Raw genomic sequence first — 12,950 nt, 5'->3', positions numbered from 1 at the left:
TTTCTGGTCCAGAGACCCTTTCCCTGAATGTTCTGGCCTGAAACATCTCTGGATCCAAAACATTAACTCTGATTTCTCTCCACAGATGCTGCAGAACTTTTCCAACTAAAATCTATACTTTAGCATTGTGGTTTACTAGTTTGGTAAATCATTCTCTCAATAACATTTATAAAATCTTAAATACTGGTGTTCTTATAAAGATTTTAATCAACAATTGGCCTCTGAACTATGTTTTATAATAAAGGTTCTCTATACATCCACCATCTCAAATTCTTTCCATTGACCTATTCCACAGCCCTATTTTTCTCCCAAGACGTACTACAATAATCCACAGTAAGTCAGAGTAAGGTGCACGGTCAGAGTGAACAGCTGAGAATTTGTGTCAAAGTGGGAACGTGCGCATGTGAGTGGAAGAAGTGCTTTAATTAAGGTCAACAGCAAGAAAAAAAAAAATCTCCAGAGCAATAGGTGAGCATGAAAGGAAATAAGGTGCAAATCAAGAAGCCCTCCTGTGCAGAAACCAACAGCAGCATGATGTCATGAGTGGAGGGAAAGCAACTGATGGGTGAACATCTTTTAAATTTGTATTGTTTGTGTTTAGGTCTATAGGTCTTATTCCCTCCAAGCAAAAAGCGTGCTGTGTTATGTTTTCACAGTAAGTTCATAATTATTCCAGTAGAAATAAATAATTTAACAGAGCTATGAGATAGCAGGTCGGAAGAACTGGGGTGAAGTGTACACCTGTGGTACATGTAAAGTCACAGTCATGCTTCATGTATCAGACAAACATCTGCACAAGTTGAGCTCCAGGTTTTGGAACTCGAGCAGTGACCAGAGTCATGTTGAACATCCACAAGACAGAGGACTTCTTGATCAACATGGTCGCACTGCCAGTGAAAACATATTGGCAGAGGGAATGGGTGACTACCACTCTTAAGAAAATTAGGTGGGTAGTACAGAGGTCTACTGACTCTTTCTTGGCAAATAGTATTCAATTTTGGACACTGGGAAGGCTATAGTTCCTCAGGAGTACAACCAGACAAAAACCTATGGGACAACAGGTGACTCAGCTTTACAGGGGAGGGAAGGAGGAAAGAAAATGGAACAGCAATAGTGACAGGCAATTCTCGGATGGTGTGCGGCCTGCCTGGAGTCAGAACCAAGGAATACAGAGCAGCTGTATAACATTCTTTTGTGGGAGCAGATCAGCCAGCAGTAGTAATCTACCATGCTACCAATGATACAGGTAGAAAAGAGGATGAGTTCCTGAAGGCATCATTCTACCACTGTAATTGATCGAAAGGCTTAAAAATATCTGGGTATAACCTAACTGCTGTTACAGAAGCATGATGATCAGGACTGGCAATTCAATATTCAAAGATATTTGTCATTTTAGGGCAGACAAGGACAGGAAGCTGCAGTTGTGCTGATAAGGGATGTGATCAGCACATTAGTAGGGAAAGATCTTGGATGAGAAGAATGCTATATGGAATCTGTTTGGGTACAGCTAAGAAACAGCAATGGACAGCAGAGTTATTTATAGGCCACCAAATAGTGGCAGCATGGGGCACAGTATTAAATCGGGAAATTAATGAAGCATAGGCAGAGTTATTATGGGTCACTTCAATCTGCATACAGACTGGGCAAACCAAATGAGCACTAAAACTACGGAGGGCAATTTTCTGGAATGTGTTAGAAATGGTTTTCAAACAGTATTTTGAGGAGCCAACTAGTAGAGTGCTATTTTAAAATCTAGTATTACACAATGAAAGAAGGGTATTCTTGTTGAAAAATTATCTTTAGGGTTGACTGACTACCCTATGTTAGAATTTTACATTATGATTTAAAGTGAGGTAGTTCAATCTAAAGCAAGGGTGTTTAGTTGGAAGGGAAATGATTACTGTAAATAGTCTTTAAAGAATTATTAAATGACTTACAGCAAGTATGCCCCTTCAAAGTGCAAAAACTCAGTCAACTCCAACTAACAAAAGGAAGTTCAATCTTCTAGAATATTGAAAAAGGCTCAAAATCAGCCAGTAATAGCAATAAAACTGAGGATTTTTTTGAAATACAATAAGAGGGAGAACCAAGAAACTCCCCTTATGAGAAGGGAGAATAGAATGTGAATGTAATCTAACAGGAAAAACAAACAAAAATAGACTCAAACTTTCTATAGATATGTAAAAAGGAAGCACTCAGCTAAAACCTATGAAGTCTCATTACAGGCAGTCATAATTCAGATAAAAGCATTAAATTGTTACTTTCTGTCTGTTTTCAAAGATGATAGAAGCAATCTCAAACAATTGGAGATGTAAATGGAAAGAATTAGCATCAGTTAAGATGATTTTGATGGAGAAATCAGTGGACCTGAAAGTTCACAAATCCTCAGGGCAGGCTCATCTCCATCCCAAAGTATTGCAGGAGTTGGCTTTAAAGATAGTTGAAGCATTGGGGATTATATTCCAAAATTCTACTGGTTCTGGAATGATTCCAGTGGATCGGAAGGTACCAAATGTATCCCATTATTTCAGAAGGGAGCAAGAGAGATTGGAGAGAACCACAGCTCTTTTAGCCTTACATCAATGATAGGGTGTAATCTAATATAAAAGGATGGAACAAACAGAAACTTAGAGTCAGAGGTATACAACAGGAGATAGGCCCTTCAGCCCAACTCATCCATGCCAACCAGGTTTCCTAAACTGAACTAGTTCTGTTTGTGCGCGTTTGGCCCATATCCCTCAATTTTTCATATCCATGTAGCTGTCCAAATTTATTTTAAATATTGTAACTGTACCTGCCTCTAAAACTACCTCTGACTTGCATGACAATTATCTGATTGGGCATAGTCAACATGGATTTGCAAATGGGAAATTATGTTTGATGAACCTGCAGTTTTTTTTTTGCAAATGTTACTAACAAAATTGGCAAAGGAAAGTGGACAGATATCGCAATCTTTATCAGAAGACTTGTGATAAAAGACCCTCACTGGAGATTGGTTATAAAAATGGAAACACATGGGATAAAAGGTAATGTACTGGCATGGATAAATGATGGGCTAACAGACTGAAATCAGGAAGTAGGAATAAATTGGTCATTCTGATATTGTCAAGCTGTGTCTAGGATGTACTGCATAGATCAGTACTTAGGACCCAATGTTCACATTATATATCAACGATTTTGAGGTGGAGACCAAATATAACATGTCCAGATTTGCAAATGAAACAAAATTAAATGGAAATGTATTGTGAGGGAGATATAAAGCAGCTTCAGGAGGAACTGAACATGCTCACCAAATGGGCAAGAACATGGTACATGAATATAATTTGGGAAAAAATGTGATGTTATCTATTTTGAAATGAGAAACAGATGTGCAGAGTAATTCTTATTAAAGGGGAGTTTGGAAAGTGTTAACATACAAAAAGGACCTCACTACCTTGTTGATAAGGCACTGAGGATTAGCAACGATAAACTTATTACTGGAGTAGTGTGTGGGGTTTTGTTTTCCTTATCTCAGGGATGATATTACCACCACGTAGGAAGTGCAACAAAGGTTTACCTGGCTTGCTCTCGGAATGGCAGGACTGTCCTATGAAGAGTTATTGGACAAAACGGACATCGTCTCTCCACAGTGTGAAAAACGACAAGCAATCTCATTAAAAAGTTAAGAAGCACTCGGAAGAGATAGACAAGGCAGATGTGGTAAGATATCCCCCATTGCTGGGCATCTAGTACCAGGGGACACAAGTTAAAAATGAGGATGCCACATGGATCTAAGGGTAGAAACATGGTGAAACTTTAGCATTCCCTGCCAAAAGACCAATGGAAGCCGAGTCATCAATGGTGCTTAAGGTAGAGATTGATAGATTGATAGATTTCTAATTATCGAGGTGTCCATGGTCAGAGGGATAAGGTGGGTAAAGAGACTGAACGTTATGGATTAGTCATGATTGCACTGAATTGCAGGGCAGGCTCATTGGGACCTTCTGTATTCCTGTTCTTAAAATTCAATTGTCAAAATCCAGTCTCTTCCACAAGTGACGTCAGAAAACAATTACAGCAAAAGGTGGTTTCAGGGAGTAGAGCTAAAAATCACATCAGAAAGCACAAAGTTGATTTTTGCTAAGTGATTTAGTGAGGGAGTAAATGCAGAATTGAATTTTGACACTTCTAAAGTGGTAGCAATGAGAAAATATGAAAATTAGAATTAACAAGCATAGAATACATGCTAATTATCTGCAGTGTTAAAACCAAGTCTTTACATAAAGAAAATCACATTTTATTCAACAGTTTACTCAGTAAGAAGTTTGTTAAACGCCTAACTGGAATGCTCAAGTTACAAACAAGTAACAAGCCCAATGCTTGAAACACAAGTTAATTCCAAAATGAGGCTCAAAAGAATTTGTGCCAATACCTAAAACTTTCAAACCCTTGACTACTTTACATCATACTCAAGTCAATCAATTACATGGCAGCTTGTTGTAACTAGTTAAACTTAACTATCAAAACCAATTTTGGTTCCTAGACACCTGAAAAATCTACTTGGGAGAAGCAAGATTGTACGTGGACCTTACATTGGAGAACATTTCAAAGTCAGAAATGAATAACTATATTTTCAATTTAAAAAAGCAACATGAATCGTTGTGGTTAGGAGGTCATGGGTGCAAGTTCATAAAAGATCACCACACCAAACAAGTTATTTCCTGGATCTTAGATAACAAAGTGTGAAGCTGGATGAACACAGCAGGCCAAGCAGCATCTCAGGAGCACAAAAGCTGACGTTTCGGGCCTAGACCCTTCATCAGAGGGGTCTTGGCCAGTATTGCAAATTAGGTGTCTCAGCAATATTTCGAATCGGTGAAACAATCTTGTACTGACTGTGCATAACATTGTTAAGTTATTTTAGAAAAGATTAGTTTTTGGCAAAGAATAAGATCAAGGTCCTTACAGGCAGCCCTAAACAACATAAATCAAAGGGAGCCGCACTCAGTAAAGTTAAATTTGTAAACGGTTAATAGTGGGAAATCAAAGATGTGGTATTCCAACAGTTGGTTGGCTATTAGAATAATGAAGGAACTATACCTCAAAAGGCCAAGGCTATTGCTTGAAAGACCACGGAGAGAAATCAGGATATCACATGCATGAAGTTGAGCATAGCAAGGTTGTGTTATTTGAAAAAGGCTGATGAAATACACAGTAGTTTCAATCACCAACAGGATTACATAGGAGACAACACAAAGAATTAGAAGAATGGAAAATATCATTTCCCAGGAAGTTGTTATATAAATCAGTAAAGAAAGTCAAAGGAAGATACAGAAACTAGTGACAACAAAGCAATTAGAGAGATTTTCCATAAAATGCAATTGTCAAAACATTAAACTTTAGTCTCATACCAGCACCCATTATAAAGAGTGAGCCATATCAAAACCTTGAAGGCAGATGTGTGCATGCAGTATAAAAATGTACCATTTTGAATCTTTTGCACTGAAGAAGTGATCTAGTTTTCTGTAACATAAATGACCAAACATGATGATACACAAAATGATTAATGCCATTGCATATATCAATACCATGCCTTTACTAGCAGGTAAGAGTTTGTAAGAGTTTGTACTGCAAAACGATGCAATAAGAATTTCCTTTCATTGGCAAACTAAAATCAAGATATTGCAATTTGAAATGTTTTGACTAACAAGGGTCTTTAAATTGTAATACTGGGCACTGGCATATTTAGGTTGTACAATCATGCTGAAAAGATGCCAATATTAGAGAACAGATGGTGCTGGATGTCTTAAAACACAAAAAAGGTGGATAAATCCCCAGGACCCAATCAGGTGTACCTTCTGTGGGAAGTTAGGGAGATGACTGCGGAGGTATTTGTATCTTCAATAGCCATAAAAGTGAGGTGCCAGAAGACTGGAGATTGGATAATGGATAACAGGGTGCCTATTTAAAGATGGTAAGGAAGTGTCAACTACAGACCAGTGAGCCTAATAATCAGTGGTGGGAGAGTTGTTGGAGGGAATCCTGGGGGACCGGATTTAGATCTATTTGGAAAGGCAAGGACTGACTAGGGATAGTCAACATGGGTGTGTGGGGAAGAAATCATGTCTCACTAACGTGATTGAGTTTTTTTAAAAACAAGTAACAAAAAAGATTGATTAGGGCAGAGCAGTGCACATGATCTGTTTGGACTCCAGTAAGGTGTTTTACAAGATTCTTCATGGTATGCTGGTTAGCGAGGTTAGATCACAGAATACAGGGAGAACTAACCATATGAAGCCAGGAGGTGGTGGAGGGTTGCTTTTCAGACTGGAGGCCTGGGGTGAGCTGTGTGCCACAAGGATCGACATTAGTTTCACTGCTTTTTATCATTTATATAAATGATTTGGATGTGAACATAGGAGCTATGGTTAGTAAGATTGAGGATGACACCAAAATTGGTGTTACAGTTGACAGCAAAGGTTACCTCACAATACAATGAGGGACCTTGATCAGATGAGGCAAGGAGTGGCAGAAGGCGTTTAATTGAGCTAGATGTGAGGTGCTGCAGGTTGGAAAAGCAAATCACAGCAGGGCTTGTACATGTAATGGGAAGTGCTGCTGAACAAAGTGACCTTGGAGTGTAGGTGCAGTGTTCTTTGACTGTGGAGTCAGGAATAGACAGGATAATGATGGTGGCATTTGGTAGGCTTGCCTTTATTAAATCAGTGTGTTGAGTAGAGGAGTTGGGAGATCAGTTAGGCTACATTCAATTCTGGTCTCCCTGCGATAGGGAAGATGTTGTGAAACTTGAAAGGGTTCAGAAGAGATTTACAAGCATGGCGCCAGGGTAGGTGGGTCTGCACTGTAGGACAAATAGGCTGGGGCTATTTTCCTTTCAGTGCCAGAGGCCAAGGAGTAACCTTAGAGGTTTATAAAACGAAGACAGGAATGGATAGTGCAAATAGCTAAGTTTTTTTTAAAACCCCACCAGGATAGGCAAGTCCTAAACTATAAGGCATAGGTTTATGGCAAGAGATATAAAAGGGGCCAAAGGGATAACTTTTTCCACAGGGGGTGGTGCAGGTATGGGAGGAACGGCCAGTAGAAGTGGTGGAGGTTGGTACACTTGAGATTTGAAAGGCAGCTGGATGGGTTGTAGATTAGGATAACAGTCTTGCAAGTTTACCAGGAGCAGAAGGGGTCTTCTGAAATCCCAGAAAGATGTAACGTGAGGTTATAAACAGCTATTCTAGAGGTTATTTAGGCTTAAAAAGCTGAAAGGGAGCAGGGGTCAAGAATAGTTGCCACTTGGAAAGAGGGCTGAAGGAGCCACTTTTGAGATCAAGGTATAACTTACCCACAAATCAAATAATATCACAGATCATCCTAGGTACTCAGAATGAAAAGGCTATTTAACTTTAAAAAGTGTCCACAGTCAAACACAGACTAGGGATCTAGGAAAATATGCCTTAGGATGGCTGACTAAGGAAAATGTACTGGAACCTTGCTGCTGGTGGTGGATTTAAGAAATCCTTAAAACTGAAGAAAGCATTTGAGAGTGTCACAGGCACTTAAAATAGCTAGCCAGTGAAACAGGATAAGGAAATCCATGAGAAGCTGACAGCAACTGAAGACTAAAATTCCACGGCAATTGCTATGGGTTAAGGATTTTAAAAAGGGGAAGTGTCACTTTCTAGACTGGAGTATATTTTTGTCTACCAAAGTAGTGTTGAGTCAAGTGGTTGAGTTATTTTTATTGGCTTGAAGTGTTAACATTCCACTAACATGCAAAAGCTCGAATCTTCCCCCTGCTCATATTAGTCTCTTCAGAAATCAAAATGCCACATGCCTCCTTATCCTCATTCAAAACACAAGTTACATGCAGCTATGTAGCAAAGGCAAGAACAATTACAATATTATTAAAACACTGAAAAAGCTTTCAGTAGCTTAGTCTATACTGAAGAAAAATGCCTGGTCAAAAGGAATTGCTTCTTTTTTTAAAGGCCCTAAACTAAAACTGCTTACAGCTAAAATTTGAACAGCTTACTTAAATGTCCCTATCTGGCTTCATCCATCTTCATTGTTATTAAATCCTCTAAAAATACAAAACTAAGCAAGTTGCAAATAACATTTGTACAGTTTTAGCCTTTACCAGGTCAGGTCTGTCACAAACAGATTTGTTAGATTCCCAGGGAAGTTTGGCAGAAGGCATCAGATTCTTGCTTGGGAGTAATGTACAATTGAAGGAATCTTCCATAGCATGTTGTTGTGGTGTAAAGTCATTTAATTCCAGCAGATATACAGATGGCAGAGTAAACTTTACAGGTCAAGTGGCCATTTTTCGTCTCAACATAGGTTAATAATATGGAGAGAACAGATAATGCAGTCTGATGATTTTTGGCTGTCACCAAATAAAGGGAGCTGTGCTGTTAATGTCACTTAATCCAGAAATCCAGGCTAATTCTCCAGTGCTACACAAATTTACCATATTATTGATAAAACAATTCCATTCTAGATTTTATTAATATAATAACCAAGAATCACTTATCAATTGTCACAAACACATCTTAGTATATTAATATTCTTTAGGAAATGATGTGCCATTTTTAGTGGTGTGGCCTATGCATGTGGCTACAAACCATTGCAAACTGGTTTATTTATAATTGCCATCTGAAATTGAGTAAGCCACTGAATTCAAGAGCAATTTAGGCATGGGACAACAAATGCTGCCCTTGTCATCAATGCCAATATTCCATTAAAAGTAAAAAACACAGCATTTTGAATACTGTCTTAGACGTTATTCCTAAGCTACAGCCATTGGAAGAAAGATATTGACAATATGAAAGCAGATTTAGCCATGAAACAAAATGGAAATTATTCTGGAACAGAAAATTATAGGATAGTTTAAAAACAAACTCGAGGCACCCTGGCCAAAAGTAAAAAGTTAATATCACTGAATTGATGGGAAAGTGTCTACTAGTTCGAGTCACATCTTGCACAAAAGCAAGATGGTAAGGCATGCTGGATGTCAATCATCTCAGTTCCAGTAAGCTGCTGTAAGAGTTCCTCCAGGCCTAATTAACTGCAGCAACTTCGATGCTTCCATTAGAAGGTTAGAACTGGACATGATTGGTGAGTCCAATACTCACCATTTCAAACTCATTCAACACTGAATACATCTGTGTAAATATGTAGCACAATCTGAACAACATTCAGGTTTGTGTTTAAGCAGCAACTAACATTCACTCTACTCAAGTATCAAACAATGACTATGTCTTGTCTATGAATGGTATCACTATTGCTGAATCCTCACTAACATCCTCCTAGTGGTGATCTGTGTCCAGAAACTGAAGTGGACAACCAATCTTAAAATTATGGCTACAAGAGGAAATCCAAGGCTGGGAATTCAAGTTTGTCTACCATCTGTAAAGGCACCAGACAGGATGTTGACAGAACTCTCGATTGCCTGAATGGATAGCACCATTCATGATGCTCAACAGCATTGAGAAGTTATATTTAAAACAATTGTCCATTTAAGCAAGACCTCTTCACAACAAATGTAAAGTGACAGCATCATGTTGTAGAGAATAGGCAACAGCAACTCAAGCCTCCAACAGTACCTTCCCAATCCACTACCCCTAACACCTGGAAGGGCAAGGGCAAGGGCAATGGGTGCATGGGAATGCTGCCGGCTGGAAGTTCCTCTAAGTCAAACAGACATCTGACTTACGACCACAATCACAGCTCCTTCACAAGCATGGAACTAAGTCCTGGAACTCCTTTCCTACGAAAAGTTGTGTGTACTGGCAATAGTCATTTCAGCAGATGGTCAAAAGCACCTTCATGCCACCAACATGCAGAGATGGGTGACAAATGTTGGCCTTACTGGTGATACCCACATGAAAAATGCACAATATTTGTATTCAAAAAAGGATTTAGTCAAACCTAACACTTATTTCCTATACATATGCAGTTGGATTTTTTTCCCCCCCAAGCAATTGCTGCACTGTATTTTCAACCATCAGCTTTCTGTTCAAAGTTGAACAGGACTGTGGAATTAGGTACGTAAAACCAGTCTTAATAAAAGTAGATGAACATTAACTAAAAGAATGAAGATTCTTAAAATACAGGACGCAAGCAGTCAGATCAGACAAACCGATGGCAAGAAATTCCTAATCATTAGGCACAATGAAGGCCGTCAGAAAGACATAGCAAAAAGTGTTTAAGGGTGCATATACAAGAGGGATTTGGAATATGAGAGCTGGCACAAGCGCCATGTCTGTACAGCCAACTTGCTGTTAAATCCTATGATTCCAGTTATAACTTGAAAGCATTTTACCTAAATGCTAAGGCAACACAGAAGAATTAGAAAATAAGTAGTGACGGAAGAGCAGTCCCTACATTTTACATTTCTTCAGGGAAAATACTTCCTATATCCTTAATGCCGAAGTTGTTTTCACCTGTTTCTTTCTCACCGCACCCCCACCCCCAACTCTACAGGGTGCCTTAAAAAGGACATTCAATCGCAGCAGCATCACGTGGAAAAGTTACTGGGGTTTTTGCAATCGACGTTATCGCTAGAATTGCAATTAAAAGCATAATAGTGTTTTGTCCTCGTCATCCACTTTAGCAACGAATTTTATTCCAAGTTCATGTCTATGATCTAAACACGTAGTTTCAAAAACTTCAGCGATTGTTCAGGCCACCCGAAAATAGGTAACGGCAAAAAAGTGGCGGTGAAGTGGATATACCTGAATTGTGATTTCAAAACTAGTACATTTAGGGGAAGTAGTAGTTCAATACTTTGTTTTCCAGATGCTGTACCTATATTCACTTACCAACCGAACTGGTGAAACGTTATAGTATACAAAATGAGTGCGTGTACCCTGTAGTAATTTGTACACTAATTAAGCGCCCCCAAATCACACATCACTAGTATTTACCATTATCATACTGGGGCGCAAAGAACTACGTTCTAAAAATCAACCTACCTTCATCACGGATGTCCCGCCCCTACACTGCATCCATTGGTCGATAAAAACCCGCCGTGCGCCACATTGGTGAACGGTTTGTGTTTGAGTGGCGCGTTCAGTTGTCAATCAAACCACACACGCACACTTCCGCCACAAAGCTAGGTCGCTCCGTCGTTCAAATAAAAGCTCCCCCTACTACTAACGTGTAGGCCTCGCATTGACTACATAAAAGAAGCGACTTAGTTTTCCGTTCAACCGAGACTCAAATGACTTTTAGGGCAAAGAGGTGACTCAAATAAAACGAACGAAGCCGACAAAGTCAAACAAATTAGCTAAGTCTTTTTTTAAAAAAACTTGAGCTGGAAGTTCTAAATTTAAATACTAAAAAACCTCGCAAGGTTCAGAACGTTACAAATAAATACCTTTAATTCCCTGCTTTGCTCAGGTAAAGTGAAACCTTAAACCGTGAGGTTTGAAGTGAGAAAACATTTTTATACCTGCGAACACATAACAAAAGTTCTAGACCTTTCTTCCCTTCGCCTACAAACCCAGCGAACCCGTTCTAAAAGCAAACAATCATCATGGCGCCCGCTTTCCATTATTTCCCGGAGAGTTTTCCCCTCCTTTGCGGCTCGCTGATTGGCTACAGCGTGGACCGTACCACTCGGCCTCGCGTGAAGCAAAACAAACAGAGTCGGAACGAGCGGCTCGCGCCGGAAGGGGTGCGTGTTGCGGCTGTTGAGGACAGCGCGAGCCTTCTGGCCGGAATGTCCCGCTGCGCGCCGATTCCCGTTCAAACTACAGAGACTGCAACGGTGAGGACGGCCGAAGGCCCTAATCATCTCTTTTGACCGAGCAAAATCGATTTGTCCATATTAAGGCGTGCATGTCCGCTGGATAGCTATACGCACTCGGCAGGTCATGTTCTTAAATTTTACAAACTACCTCTGCTTCTCCCCCTCCTTGTGTGGAACTTATTTGTTTTGAAAGCGCCGTCTTGGGCGGGGTGGGGAAATACCCGTAAATTTGATTGGCTTAATTATATCGAGCGTAGGTTTGTCGTTTACCTTGTTTCTTGAGTTTCGTCAAAGGAAGCAATTAGGAGCCGCATGGCAAGTTACTAGCCCAATGGAAGTTCAACAACGGATGAGGGTTAACATGTAATTTTCACTCCGCTTAAAACTATCAATGAGTGCCGACTTTAAAGGAATATTTGATCCGTTTTTATTGCTTGTAACTTGTTAGAGCTAATTTAACATCTTGTAACTCGAATTAGGTCGCACTTCCAGGCATTGCGCTAGATCCCCACCAGCTAACTGGACGTGGAATGATATTGACGGTTCAGTCGTTTCCCTTCAATAGGTTTTCAATTTTACTAATACCTGAACTTCAGCCAAGCATCCACCACCTTCCTAATCCCATGTTTACCCTTTCCATCTTTCACTTTACACGCTGCTTTGTTTATTCTTAATAAGTCCCAGCTTTTCTTATTTGTTACATGCTGCCCCACTCAATTAACACCTTGCCCTCCTTACAACCTGTGCGAGAAATCCTGCTGCCTCTTTCATCAAGTTTATCATTTTCTAACTTCACCATTGACTGTGATCACTACTCCAGCACCATCCTATCTATGTCATTTGTGGACTCCTGTTGCACCTCAACTCTCACTTCCCAGGGACAACAAGGTGTAGAGCTGGATGAACGCAGCATCATCAGATCAGGAAGGTTGACGTTTTGGGCCTAGACCCTTCTTCAGAAATGGAGGAGGGGAAGGGGTTCTGAGATAAATAGGGAGGGCTAGGCAGACAGAAGATGGATAGAGGACAAGATAGGTGGAGAGGAGACAGACAGGTCAAAGAGGCAGCGATGGAGCCAGTAAAGGTGGGTGTAAGTGGGAAGTTAGGGAGGAGATAGATCAGTCCAGGGAGGACGGACAGGTCAAGGGGGCGGGATGAGGTTACTAGGTAGGAAATGGGTGTGTGGCTTGAGGTGGGAGGA

General features: G+C 40.0%; 1 protein-coding gene across 4 annotated transcripts in view; it reads right to left on the bottom strand.

The window, feature by feature from the left end:
• Positions 1–11,887, bottom strand: part of LOC125458173 (CCR4-NOT transcription complex subunit 6) — a 75,063-nt gene extending 63,176 nt beyond the window's left edge. The window contains exon 1 of one of the 4 annotated variants that reach the window (XM_048543143.2): positions 11,450–11,887. The gene's annotated coding sequence lies outside the window, so the exon portion shown is untranslated. The other 3 variants (XM_048543141.2, XM_048543140.2, XM_048543142.2) reach the window with 3 other exon arrangements.
• Positions 11,888–12,950: the final 1,063 nt, after the last annotated feature.

Source organism: Stegostoma tigrinum, chromosome 13, assembly GCF_030684315.1.
Source record: "Stegostoma tigrinum isolate sSteTig4 chromosome 13, sSteTig4.hap1, whole genome shotgun sequence".
Taxonomy (NCBI): Eukaryota; Metazoa; Chordata; class Chondrichthyes; order Orectolobiformes; family Stegostomatidae; genus Stegostoma; species Stegostoma tigrinum.
This window is presented reverse-complemented; position numbering and strand designations above follow the sequence as displayed.